Source organism: Coregonus lavaretus (assembly GCF_964263955.1).
Source record: "Coregonus lavaretus genome assembly, chromosome: 5".
Classification (NCBI taxonomy): domain Eukaryota; kingdom Metazoa; phylum Chordata; class Actinopteri; order Salmoniformes; family Salmonidae; genus Coregonus; species Coregonus lavaretus.
In genome coordinates this window covers 58,936,889-58,949,940 of record NC_139992.1, presented here as the reverse complement: position 1 = coordinate 58,949,940, position 13,052 = coordinate 58,936,889, and positions in this window count along the sequence as shown.

The following is a 13,052-nucleotide window of genomic DNA, read 5'->3' as shown; positions in this document are numbered from 1 at the left end:
CAGCCATTAAACTCTGTAACCGTTCCGAAGTCACCATTGGCCTCGTGGTGAAATTCCTGAGCGGTTTCCTTCCTCTCCGGCAACTGAGTTAGGAAGGACGCCTGTATATTTTTCTACTATTGATACACCATCCAAAGTGTAATTAATAACTTCACCATACTCAAAGGGATATTCAATGTCAGTTTTGTTTTTACCCATCTACCAGGCATTGGAAAACCTCCCTGGTCTTTGTAGCTGAATCTGTGTTTGAAATTCACTGCTTGACTGAGGGACCTTACTGATAATTGTATATGTGGGGTACAGAAATGAGGTAGTACATTTTTACTCCTGAACTTGTTTAGGCTTGCCATAACAAAGGTGTTGAATACTTATTGACTGAAGACATTTCAGCTGTTAATTTTTAATTAGTTTGTAAAACATTTTAAAAACATAATTCTACTTTGACATTATGGGGTATTGTGTGTAGGCCAGTCACAAAAAATCTCAATTTAATCAATTTTTAATTCAGGCTGTAACACAATAAAATGTGGAAAAAGTAAAGGGCTGTGAATACTTTCTGAAGACACTGTCGTTTTTTAAATCGCACACAGAAGAAGTTGTAAGGATAATTTAGTTGCTAATGGCAGCCTGCAGTACCCCCGGTCAGTCTTCAACTTCAGTTACTCAATGAGAGGGGTCAGCACTTAGCTAGCCTGCAACGTCACTTCCTGAAGTAGCTCAAACTGCACATGTTATGTCTCCATGAGACGCCATCTTAACCGACTTAATTTGGCTTCAATGCGCTACTGAGTCTTCACATAGGAATGAATGGTGTCACGTGATCGATAGATTTGTCCATTCATATATACAGTCATTGTGGCATAGCCATGGTAGCCAAAAATAATGGCCTGCACAGCCTTTTTATACATGACCCTAAGCATGATGGGATTATTATGATTGCTTAATTAACTCAGAAACCAAACCTGTGTGGAATCACCTCCTTTCAATACACTTTGTATCCCTCATTTACTAAAGTGTTTACATTATTTTGGCAGTTACCTGTATGTTGTAATGACCAAAACTATATAAGAAAATGCCTCTCCAGTGAAAATCACTCTCAAGAGTTTGGAAGTAAAACCTGGTATTTCAAGGCCCTTTAGCGAGTCCCTCATACTCACTTGTTGTGCTTCTACCGGGCTTCTACCCAAGATTGTGCTTCGTTACCCTGTAAACAATGACTACAGATGTTAATTTGGGATAAGTAAAACAAAAGTAACAAGGCAAGGCAGTTTTGGCTAAAAACAATTTATTTTTGTTTTGCTTTGTGCAACATCTGCATTGGTTAAAGTGGAAGACTTCAAAGATCCTGTTACACACAGTGCACAAATCTCCCCAGCCAGAACCAACTGCTCCCTTGGATTACGGCCATATAAAACTGCCCCAGTTGCAGCTTTGAGGCCAATGAAGTCCTGCTACTCCCACTCCCTCTCTCTCCATCTGTCATTCTCCTTCCACTATCCCAATCAGTGACGTTCTCCTCTCTCTCTCTCTCTCTCTCTCTCTCTCTCTCTCTCTCTCTCTCTCTCTCTCTCTCTCTCTCTCTCTCTCTCTCTCTCTCTCTCTCTCTCTCTCTCTCTCTCTCTCTCTCTCTCTCTCTCTCTCTCTCTCTCCCTCTCCCTCTCTCTCTCTCTCTCTCTTCTCATCATCTCTCCATTTCCAAACTCCCACATCCTCTTGGACTCTTTGTGGTCCCAGTCTCAGCATAGCCTATGACTCACCATCCCACATGGAAACAGTTTCACTTCGGATGTGCAGGGTCTTTTTTCTGATTAACAAAAAATTCAACAAAACCTTCCACTCAGGCAGACCTAGGGAAAACACAAAAACAGTGCTTTCATAGGCTTGCTCCTCTTACAATGGGGTCAGAAATTATTGACAGCATTGATAAAGGTGAGAAATAATGACTGTATAAAATAAATAATTCAAATACTGAGCTATATTGTGTGCAAAAAAAAGGGTGACATTCTATTATTTTATACCAATACAATTGCTCAGAGAAAGAGATTTGGTTTAACAAGTGATAAAAAATGATCTCAAAAAGGTAGGGGTCAAAATTATTGACACTCCTAAATATTCTTATAAATAAAGTAGTCAAAAGTGTAGTATTTGGCCCCAAACTTGTTGGATGCATTTGCAGTTCATTTTGGTTGTGTTTCAGATTATTTTGTGCCCATAGAAATTCATGGTAAATAATGTAGTGTCATTTTGGAGTCACTTTTATTGTAAATAAGAATAGAATATGTTTCTAAACACTTCTACATTAATGTGGATGCTACCATGATTACGGATTAACCTGAATCGTGAATAATGGTGAGTGAGAATGTTATAGAGGGTCAAAGATAATCCTGAATGAGGGTCAAAGATCATACCCCCAAGACATGCTAACATGTTATTGGTAATGGTGAGAGGTTAGCATATCTTGGGGGTATGATATTTTTTCCCAATTTCGTGATATCCAATTGGTAGTTACATTCTTGTCCCATCGCTGCAACTCCCCTACGGACTTGGGAGAGGCGAAGCTCGAGAGCCATGCGTCCTCCGAAACACGACCCTGCCAAGCCGCACTGCTTTTTGACGCACTGCTCGCTTAAATCCCCATGGATAGATGATGATTTGTTACATTAAATCATTCAGCAATTCAGGCCCAAATCCCCGACAATCGAAGGAGGAAGAGGCGGCGTTATAGAGACCAGCGTTCGGGATACCTGACAAGACTACATTGGCTGAGTGGATGAACCATCTCTACCCTCCGTCCTTTTGGCGAACGTGCAATCATTGGAGAACAAACTGAATGAGCTCCGTTAGACTATCCTATCAACGTGATCTTAAGAAATGTAATATTGTTGTGGCTGAAAATATAAATCTAGCTGGTTTTTCTATACATCGACAGGACAGAACGGCAGCATCGGACAAACTCAAGGGGTTGGTGTGTGTCTCTTTGTTAACAACAGCTGGTGCGCAATCTCTAATATTAAGGAAGTCTCATGGTTCTGCTCGCCTGAGTTGGAATACCTCATGAAAAGCTGTAGACCGTACTATTTACCAATATTTTTCGTAGCTGTTTACTTACACCACAAACTGATGCTGGCACTAAGACTGCACTCAACCGGCTGTATAGGGTCATAAGCAAACAAGAAGATTCTCACCCAGAGGCGGCGCTCCTAGTGGTCAGTGATTTTAATGCAGTAAACTGAAATTAGTTTTACCTAATTTCTAACAGCATGTCACCTGTGCAACTAGAGGTGGAAAACTCTAGATCATCTTTACTCCAAACACAGAGATGCATACAATGCTCTCCCTCGTCCTCCATTTGGCTAATATAACCATAACTCTATCCTCCTGATTCCTGTTTACAAGGAAAAACTAAAGCAGGAAGTACCAGTGACTCGCTCAATAAGGAAGTATTCTGATAAAGTTCATGCTAAGCTACAGGATTGTTTCGCTAGAACAGACTGGAATATGTTACGGGATTCATCCGATGGCATTGAGGAGTTTACCACATCAGTAACCGGCTTCATTAATAAGTGCATCGATGACGTCCTCCCCACAGTGACCGTACGTACATATCAACCAGAAGCCAGGGATTACAGGAAACATCCACACTGAGCTAAAGGCTAGAGCTACCGCTTTCAAAGAGTGGGAAAATAATCCGGACACTTATAAGAAATCCAGCTACGCCCTCCGACAAACCATCAAACAAGCAAAGCGTCAATACAGGAATCCTACGACACCAGCTCTGACGCTCGTCGGATGTGGCAGGGCTTGCAAACTATCACAGATTACAAAGGGAAACCCAGTGACGCGAGCCTACCAGATGAGCTAAATGCCTGCTGTGCTCGCTTCGAGGCTAGCAACATTGAACCACACATGAGAGCAACAGCTGTTCCAAAAGACTGTGTGATCACGCTTTCCATAGCCGATGTGAGTAAGACCTTTAAACAGGTTAACACTCACAAGGCTGCAGGGCGATTACCAGGATGCGTACTCAGAGCATGCACTGACCAGCTGGCAAGTGTCTTCACTGACATTTTAAACCTCTCCCTGACTCAGTCTGTAATACCTATCATGCCTTCATTTACATTTACATTTGAGTCATTTAGCAGACGCTCTTATCCAGAGCGACTTACAGTTAGTGAGTGCATACATTTTTCATACTGGCCCCCCGTGGGAAACGAACCCACAACCCTGGCGTTGCAAGCGCCATGCTCTACCAACTGAGCTGGTCATCTGCAGCTATTTGTTGAGTGAGCTGAGACTTTGCCAAGGTCCCTGGCCAACCACGTGAGAGCAGAGCAGACTGAGCATTCAACAGACCTCCCTAAAGTCGCTGGATGCAGGGGCTTGCGGGAACTGAGTGAGCAGTGTTGGCAGAGATCAGTTCCGGCCGGATGAAGCTCCCGCCAAAGGAGTGGAGCTGCTGCAGGGGACCGGAGTGGCTGCCAATGCTCCATTCTGGGTGTGCACAGGAGGCCTTGGTGTGGCTCCTGTTGCAGGGTTGGGGCTGCCATGGGGGGCAGTAGTGTCCCAGACCTTTCCTGGGGATGGGAGTAGGGAGGGTAACCAAAATTAGCCTGGGAGGGAGGTTGTGGGGGAATTGAGGAGGGTGGTGCGGAGGGCAGTGTAGCTGGCAAAGCTCCTAACTCTCAGCATATGAGGGCTGATGATGTGAATGATACATGGTGTGGACTGCATCATGTGGTGCACTACCATCAACAGTGTTTTGCCAGACCCTAGGGTAGTGGTCGGTGCAGTGTACAGCTGGGCTGAGTTGATGCGGGCCTGGTTTGGTAACATTGGAGGGAGGTTGTGGGGTGAATTGAAGAGGGTAGTGTGGAAGGCAGTGTCGCTGGCGATGCTACAAACTGTGTGGAGCCACTGTGACTGGCTTGGGCATAGCTCAGTGTATCTGCATGCAGTTCCTGGGAGAGAAGTGGTGGCGGGTGATGTGGGGGGCAGTGTTGCTGGCTGTTCTCCAGTCTCTGTGAGGCGCCATCAGATGCAGGTCTAAAGGAGCGTCTGATTAGTCTCAGGGAGTTGGTGGCTGGTCTGCTGCTCCTGGCCACCCAGAGCAACATCCTTTAACGTCCTGGCGAAGGTGGGGACAGCCTCTTTGAACAAGTTAACATTAGTCCAGACTAAGGGTGGGATGGTGGGTCAATTTTACATTTGGTCATTTAGCACAGTTCCAGGGGACGCTGGTATTTATTCTCTCGATGGTGGCATTTATTCTCTCCATCACCCTCCCAAGTGATGTGGCCACCTTTTCCTGTTGAGCACGCAGGTCATTGGTTCCAGTATGTACAATGATGAGGCTCGGTGAGCCAAACTGGGCCACGGTCAGGAGCTCCATGGCTCTCTCAGATGTGGGGCACCAACTCTATTTTCATGGTCGTTAATAGATTTTCCATTGGAGTCCAAACAATGTCAGGCTTCTTCACAGGCCTGTGGAGGATGGCAAGAGTGGGAGCAACTGGGGTGGAGGGGTCAGCTGGGTTGGTGGATTGGTTGGTTGGGTTGGTTGGATGGTTGGGTTGGATGATGGGTCCTTGTTCAACAGTTTGCTGGGTCCTAGGTTTTTACTGGCTGGTGGGGGCTGACCAATTCCTGCCTTAGAACTAGTAGCTCCTTCTGCAGGCCCTGGAGATGGCTTATATTGACTGTGGTAGACAGTTCCTCTCGTACTCTGCACACTTCCATCCTGAGGTACTGGTTGTTCTCCTCAACGCACCTGATGGCATACTGCAACTTCAGGTTTTCATCCCTATGCTGATGCACCAGGCTGATCTCCTCCTCTCTGAGATGCTGTGATACTGCAGGTGTCACATGTGAGAGTGGCATGCTGAGCGCTATGTCTGATGCAGGTGGGGGAAGGAGAGGGGCACTGGGGACTACATCCTGTTTGTCTTTGTCCTAATTCTTCTTGTTGTCCTTGTTGGGTTTACAGTCCCCGAATCCCATTAGTGCCTTGTTTTGCCTGAAGATTCAGCAGATTAGCCTTGCCAAAACCAAGTCGACAAATCTCTCAAAATCTCTCAAAATCAAACTATTTCCACAAAAGAAAAGTATCTTCCGATTCCTCTAGATGTGCAGAACACAGCAATGCACTAAAATAACTAAGCTGTTCACATATAATAAAAAATTTAACAAAACATTTAAGGAGGAGCTGTTCTGAAGTGCTGATGCTCATGAAATAGCATCCTTCAGAAAGTATTCACACCCCTTGATCATTTTCAAATTTGGTTGTGTTACAGCCTGAATTTTAAATGGAATAAATTGAGATTTTGTGTCACTGGCTACACACAATACCCCATAATGTCAAAGTGGAATTATGTTTTTAGAAATGTTTATAAATGAATACAAAATTCAAAGCTAAAATGTCAAGTCAATAAGTATTCAACCCCTTTGTTATGGCAAGCCTAAATAAGTTCAGGAGTAAAAATGTGCTTAACAAGTCACATAATAAGTTGCACGGACTCACTCTGTGTGCAATAGTAGTGTTTAACATTATTTTTGAATGACTACCTCATCTCTGTACTCCACACATACAATTATCTGTAAGGTCACTCAGTCGAGCAGTGAATTTCAAACACAGATTCAACCACAAAGACCAGGGAGGTTTTCCAATGCCTCGCAAAGAAGGGCACCTATTGGTAAATGTACACCCACAACTGCTTGGTCGCGCACGACTCCAACAACATCAAGTTTGCAGATGACATGACAGTGGCAGGCCTGATCACCATCGATGATGACACAGCCTATAGGGAGGAGGTCAGAGACCTGGCAGGCCGGTGCCAGGACAACAACCTTAACGTCAGCAAGACAAAGGAGCTGATCGTGGACTAAAGGAAACGGAGGGCCGAGCACGCCCCAATTCACATCGACGGGGCTGTAGTGGAGCGGGTCGAGTGCTTCAAGTTCCTCGGTGTCCACATCACTAAGGACCTATCATGGTCCAAACACACCAACAGTCGTGAAGAGGGCGAAACAATGCCTCTTCCCCCTCAGGAGGCTGAAAAGATTTCGCATGGGCCCTCAGATCCTCAAAACATTCCACAGCTGCACCATTGAGAGCATCTTGACTGGCTGCATCACCGCTTGGTATGGTAACTGCTTGGCATCCGATCGTAAGGCACTACAGAGGGTAGTGCGTACGGCCCAGTACATCACTGGGGCCGACCTCCCTGCCATCCAGGACCTCTATACTAGATGGTATCAGAAGAAAACCCTTAAAATGGTCAAAGACTCCAGCCACTCAAGTCATAGTGTTTTCTCTCTGATACTGCACGGAAAACGGTACCCAAGTCTGGGACCAAAAGGTTCCTGAACAGGTTCTACCCCCAAGCCATAAGACTGCTGAACAGTTAATCAAATGGCCTCCCTGACTATTTGCATTGACCCCCTTTTCATTTGCACAGACTCTCTTGCACAGGCTCTCTCTCTCTCACACACACACACACACACACACACACACACACACACACACACACACACACACACACACACACACACACACACACACTACATACGCTCACACACACACTTTCACACTCTTCACATATGCTGCTGCTACTCTGTTTATTATCTATCCTGATTGTCTAGTCACTTTTACCCCTACCTACATGTACATATTACCTCAATTAGCACAACTACCCCGTACCCCTGCACGTTGACTCGGTACCAGTCGTGGTCAAAAGTTTTGAGAATGATAAAAATAAAAACTTTCACAAAGTCTGCTGCCTCAGTTTTGATGATGGCAATTTGCATATACTCCAGAATGTCATGAAGAGTGATCAGATGAATTGCAATTCATTGCAAAGTCCCTCTTTGCCATGAAAATTAACTTAATCCCAAAAAAACATTTCCACTACATTTCAGCCCTGCCACAAAATAACCAGCTGCCATCATGTCAGTGATTCTCTCGTTAACACAGGTGAGAGTGTTGACGAGGACAAGGCTGGAGATCACTCTGTCATGCTGATTGAGTTAGAATAACAGACTGGAAGCTTTAAAAGGAGGGTTGTGCTTGAAAACATTGTTCTTCCTCTGTTAACCATGGTTTCCTGCAAGGAAACACGTGCCGTCATCATTGCTTTGCACAAAAAGGGCTTCACAGGCAAGGATATTGCTGCTAGTAAGATTGCACCTAAATTAACCATTTATCGGAGCATCAAGAACTTCAAGGAGACAGGTTCAATTGGTGTGAAGAAGGCGTCAGGGCGCCCAAGAAAATCCAGCAAGCGCAAGGACCGTCTCCTAAAGTTGATTTAGCTGTGGGATCGGGGCACCACCAGTGCAGAGCTTGCTCAGGAATGGCAGAAGGCAGGTGTGAGTGCATCTGCACGCACAGTGAGGCAAAGACTTTTGGATGATGACCTGGTGTCAAGAAGGGCAGCAAAGAAGCCACTTCTCTCCAGGAAAAACATCAGGGACAGACTGATATTCTGCAAAAGGTACAGGGATTGGACTGCTGAGGACTGGGGTAAAGTCATTTTCTCTGATGAATCCCCTTTCCGATTGTTTGGGGCATTCGGAAAACACCTTGTCCGGAGAAGACAAGGTGAGCGCTACCATCAGTCCTGTGTCATGCCAACAGTAAAGCATCCTGAGACCATTCATGTGTGGGGTTGCTTCTCAGCCAAGGGAGTGGGCTCACTCACAATTTTGCCTAAGAACACAGCCATAAATAAAGAATGGTACCAACACATCCTCAGAGAGCAACTTCTCCCAACCATCCAAGAACAGTTTGGTGACGACCAATGCCTTTTCCAGCATGATGGAGCAATTTTTCATAAGGCAAAAGTGATAACTAAGTGGCTCGGGGAACAAAATGTCAACATTTTGGGTCCATGGCCAGGAAACTCCCCAGACCTTAATCCCATTGAGAACTTGTGGTCGATCCTCAAGAGGCGGGTGGACAAACAAAAACCCACAAATTCTGACAAACTCCAAGCATTGATTATGCAAGAATGGGATGCCATCAGTCAGGATGTGGCCCAGAAGTTAATTGACAGCATGCCAGGGCGGATTGCAGAGGTCTTGAAAAAGAAGGGTCAACACTGCAAATATTGACTCTTTGCATAAACTAAATGTAATTGTCAATAAAAGCCTTTGACACTTATGGAATGCTTGTAATTATACTTCAGTATACCATAGTAACATCTGACAAAAATATCTCATAACACTGAAACAGTGAACTTTGTGAAGACCAATACTTGTGTCATTTTCAAAACTTTTGACCACGACTGTAGTCTCATTATTGTTATTTTATTGTGTTACTCTTTTATTTTTTTAAACTCTGCATTGTTGGGAAAGGGCTCGTAAGTAAGCATTTCACAGTAAAGTCTACAGCTGTTGTATTCGGCGCATGTGACAAAAACAATTTGATTTGAAGACTCAAAAAAATGATGGCAATCATCAATTATTTTTGCCAGTAAGAAATTGCTAGTGATTGGCTGCTAACAGCTAAGAACTGCTAGCTAACTGGCAAGCACAAAAGCAATCAACAACTAAGGGAGTACAGACCCATAGAAATTGTGCACTTCAAAGAGGAGAATAATTATTCTGTCAAGGAAAAGTTTTTTTTAATGATTTTTTGATAATAGCGGCATACCAAGACAAAGAAAACGTAATACAGTGTGTAACTAGCTAGGTTTCCATCCAATTGGCCACAGACTTTCATGCAAATATTCTAGAATCTGCTTTAAGAAATCATGCAAATTTCCAACCAGTGGTATGTTTCCACTAAACGGACTTGTTACAGATAAAAGTCAGTACGTGATGACGTAGTGCACACAAAATGTACTTTTTCGCCTAAGTTTTCATGTACCGAATAAAATGTTCAATGTGTTTCCATCGCATTTTCAACTCTACAGATAGTTTTGTCACAAAAACTGTTGGGTTAAATAGCAACTGTGCTTACTATTGTCTTGGCACCTGCGCTCTAGCCAACAGCTCGCAGATACATGCAGGTAGATAATTATGGATAATGCTGGATGTGAATGCTGAATTTAAACAATTAACTATGCAAATGAGCAAAAGCTGGAAATAGACGCCTGGCTCAAATAAGTGCCTGTTGTGTTCAGTGATTTAAGCAAATAAATAAACACCCAGGCTATTAATTGACGTTTTCCGGTACCTGCGCTTTTACGCGCGATTTGTGGAGGCGGAATACTGTCTTAACAGAGTTGGAGAAGTTGTTGGGTTGTTATTTTTATCGTGAATGAAAATATGCTAGCTAGTTATGTTCTGAAAATAGTCTACATTACCCCCTCTACATTTTCTAATATATAAATGCCTATCATATTCCTATCATACCCATATGTTAAGAACAGACAACCTTGTGAAATATTTTTGTTGACTGTTATCCTCGACAACCTTCTAAGGTAGAAACATTCTGAGACAGTGTAATGTGTTTTTTATTTATTTCAGATGGCTGTCTATCCTGTCTTTCTGTTTATAATCTAATGCTAAATTGCAGGTTTTGTAAAATATATTGTTGACTGCAAAGAGTGTCCCAGCGAGATATTGGCGCACTCTTTTTTCAAGCGATATTCTGATTTTGAATGGTTTTCTTTTTTGGTTGCATTTGTATTTGTTTTTATTAGGGATCCACATTAGCTGCTGCCAAGGCAGCAGCTACTCTTCCTGGGGTCCAAACACATTAAGGCACTTACATCACACATAAAACAAAAGATAAAACAGGACACCATATAACATTATTACACCACTACATATCTACAATACAAAATGTATAATACCACCATAAAACACAATTTCAATGTACGTGTGTGTAGAATGCAGTTCAAATTAGGCTACAGATGCAATAAGTTATGATGAACTTCACAGGGTGGTGAAAGTATATGGTATGAGCTTGATGTTCCTTTCCAATAAATGTCAAGGGTCTTATTCTGGCGACATGATGATCGATGCTTGACTGCCATTTTGACAAAGAAAAATATTTTTGCTCTTATCCATAATCTCATCATGTAGACTAGACTACCCACACTGTATCTGCGAGCTGTTGGCTAGAGAGCACGTGCCAAGACCAGAGTAGGCACATTTGCTATTAAACGCAACAGTTTTTGTGACAAAACTATCGGTAGAGTTGAAAACATGACGGAAACACATTGAACATTCAAAAAAATTTCAGTACATGAAAATGTATGCAAAAAAGTACATTTTATGCACACTGCGTCATCACACACTGATGTTTATGTGCAACGAGTCTGTTTGGTGTAAACATCATTGGTGGGAAAATTCGCATCTTTTCTTTATGCAGATTATTTTATATTCGCATGAAAATCTTTCGCCAATTGGATGGAAACCTAGCTCATTGAAACGTGTATTTTTTTGTTTTTTTGTCTTTGAACCCATTGAAGCCTAGTCCTAAACTAAAAAGCACTTTCAATAGGGAATCTCCATTGAGCATGCTTTTCAATCCAGGAAACCAGCCAAAAATGTACCTTACCAACATGTCATATCATCTCATTCAGTCATCTTATTCTGACATCTCATGTCATCCTCATATTATGATATGAGAGATGTCCAACATGGTCTACAGAGGTGAGTACCTGGTCACTGCTACATTGGTGTAGAGAAAAATAAAATCTGACTGAGTCTGCACCATAGCTACGGGAAGTAGGGGTGCTGAGGATGCTGCAGCACCTCCTGATACATCACAATTACACCCTGATAAATTACCCAAAAACATATTCCCGCAGCCAGGGTCTGCAGGTCTGTGAACTCTTGACCTCTGTGTCCTCACTTCAAAGCCTCTCCCCCAGCAGCTTCACAACATCTGCATTCCTTTCAGGTTTCCAGTATGTGTTATGGTGCAGTAAACCTGGGTTGGCCCATCCACAATCATCACCTTATATCACAAAGGAGTATCTGACAGGGTTATGATTTTGGAAACACCCCGGAATACACTGGGAATAGTGAGTTGAATGTGTGGAGGTTAGTGTGTTTTGAGCTTTCTGGCATAAAATGGCTGCCGTGGCATCCCCCAACTGGGTGCTAAGCATTGGTAGGGGATGAGGTAAGTTTCCCCCACATACAATGTAAAGCCTTTTGAGCACCTGGAAAAAGTATAAATCCAACCCAGTCACATTACAAGTCAGTCTAGACTCCTGTCATCACTGCACAATTTGTTCAGCTGTCATTGTAAACACACCTGAGGTCAATGTAAATAGGCTAGGCCATAGATTACATTCACAGGGCATAGGTGAATGGTGTGTGCCTGTGTCCGCAGATCTCCAAATTCATTACTGTTTACAGTGTTGCAAACAACAGCTGTGCCCATTGTAAGCGGCCACGTTTTTTTGTTGTATCTTCAATCAAAAAGAGCGACACAGCTTGAATTTGTCCCCACGCCGCTGTTGGTCTAACATTGATTCCAAAGTTCTAAAAAGGTCCAGGTTGCACCTGTTGATATTGAGTTTCGGAAATGATTTATGTTATAAGCCACACACCGTTTTAACTGTTGTGAGTCATGGCAATAATGCAGAGCTCCATTGCAAATACTTTTCAGCAAGTGTAATGACCGTAGGCATAACTTTATCATAGGACTGGGCTTCCCCATGACCATAGCTGCTAAACCTCTATATTAGCCTACTAACAAACTAAACAAAAAGGAAGAACATGGATGACAGCAACTCAGAAAATGATCTTTAAATTCAATGCCAAAGAACGCATGTCCACAAAGGGGTATTATTTGCATTAATTCCATATGTGAAGAATTAGTAGTTTACCGTTGTTGATTATTTTTATTTGATGTAGTGGTGTCCAAAGGCTTTATGTGGGAAGAATAACAGTAATTACTTTGTCCCATGTCAAAATCTCCCCTGTTCATCATTACAAGCATATTAAGGCAAGTCATTACTTGCCATTAGCAAAATAAGTAGTTCATACATTCATGGTAGTCAGCTTTATCTCACACCGCTCAGAAACGACCCACTCTTTGTCTACCTTCTCTGTCACCAAGTTCAAATACAGTGACGCTTCATTGCCCAATA